The sequence below is a fragment of the Triturus cristatus genome, chromosome 9 (assembly GCF_964204655.1).
Source record: "Triturus cristatus chromosome 9, aTriCri1.1, whole genome shotgun sequence".
Lineage (NCBI taxonomy): Eukaryota > Metazoa > Chordata > Amphibia > Caudata > Salamandridae > Triturus > Triturus cristatus.
The window spans coordinates 1,067,985,240-1,067,986,447 of NC_140592.1; the positions used below are offsets into that span (position 1 = coordinate 1,067,985,240).

The window sequence follows — 1,208 nt, forward strand, 5'->3', positions numbered from 1 at the left end:
TACATTTCAGACCCAAATTTACTTTGCTACAGAAATATGATAGTTTTGCCCCTCTTACCTTGTGCCAGCAAGCCGATCTTTTGCTGCCGATTAAATCTTCCTATGCAGAGCTGAAACTCTCGAAGGTGGCAGAAGGAGAAGAGAGTGCAGGGAATCGCCATAGTGTTTGATAAAAGAGACCTCGAAGCAGTCCTCTTCAAGTTGCATTGTTCACACAAGTGCCCGACGCAGGCAGTGACGTAATTTCCGGTGCCACAGGATGTGCGTAGGCCAGGTGTTGAAGTACAATGCGTTACAATACTAAGTCTTATGTCGTGGGTCAGCTGCTGCAGCTAAGCCAAGCAACACATATTTGCTGGAAAAGTTCTGGTTTTTTTTGGTCTGTGTCTGAAGTTTTTCTTAATGTAAAAAACATGTCCAAAACTCAAGTTGGTAAAGATATTTTAGTAATCATCCACGTTAGTTACAGCCTGCGCATGCTCGCGTTTCCCTCTCCTGAAGCAGAACACCATGAAAAGAAGTTAATTGTTTTAAGGCGTCGCCTGCAACGCTGCCTTCCTTATTCATGCAGCACAGCAGGCATTAAAGGGGTGCGAAGCGCCTGGGGATCCAGAGGACAAGCTTGGAACCAGGATCACGTGCATTCCTCTGAACTTCACAACATTGTGAAAAGGGGAAATGTTATTTAATGAAAACAAAACATTACAGCGTTCTCATCCACCAGCTTTCAGCAGCTGACCAATTTTAATGTTGCACAAAAGGTTAAAGGGGACCTGATTTTTTTGTTTTGTTTTCTCCCATAGGGATAATGCAAATAATTCCTGTCAAGAAGCAATGTAAAGGATTCTCACCTTCTCATTTGCTTGACCGAAACGCTGATTAACGCTGGTCTTTCTTGAATTTCTTATGTCTATTTGCCCTAAAGTTCTGTGAGTGTATTTAATGGGCAGTTTTTGAAGGGAACAGATTGGCATCTCAAGCATCGCCATGGGTAATGTGATTCAGCCTTACTGGCGTCCAGGGTCAGTGCCAGCATTTAATATAGCATCAATGTCTGTGTGTTAAGATAACAGTTTATTCTTCATCATTTTCCCCTATTTGATTGTAGAATTTGCCTCAGCCTGCTGTTTAATTCAGTCTACCCTGTTGCATTACTGCGTACTACATTTCAACTTAATCCCAGTGGTCCTGAATTGAATGCTTCATTT

At 42.4% G+C, this 1,208-nt stretch overlaps 1 long non-coding RNA gene across 1 annotated transcript in view; it reads right to left on the reverse strand.

Annotated features, from left to right (window-relative positions):
• The window catches only part of LOC146799392 (uncharacterized), a 6,788-nt gene extending 6,458 nt beyond the window's left edge, over positions 1 to 330 (reverse strand). Inside the window, exon 1 of the long non-coding RNA XR_014968894.1 lies at positions 59 to 330. This is a non-coding gene — a long non-coding RNA (uncharacterized LOC146799392). The remainder of the gene's footprint in view (positions 1 to 58) is intronic.
• Positions 331 to 1,208: the final 878 nt, after the last annotated feature.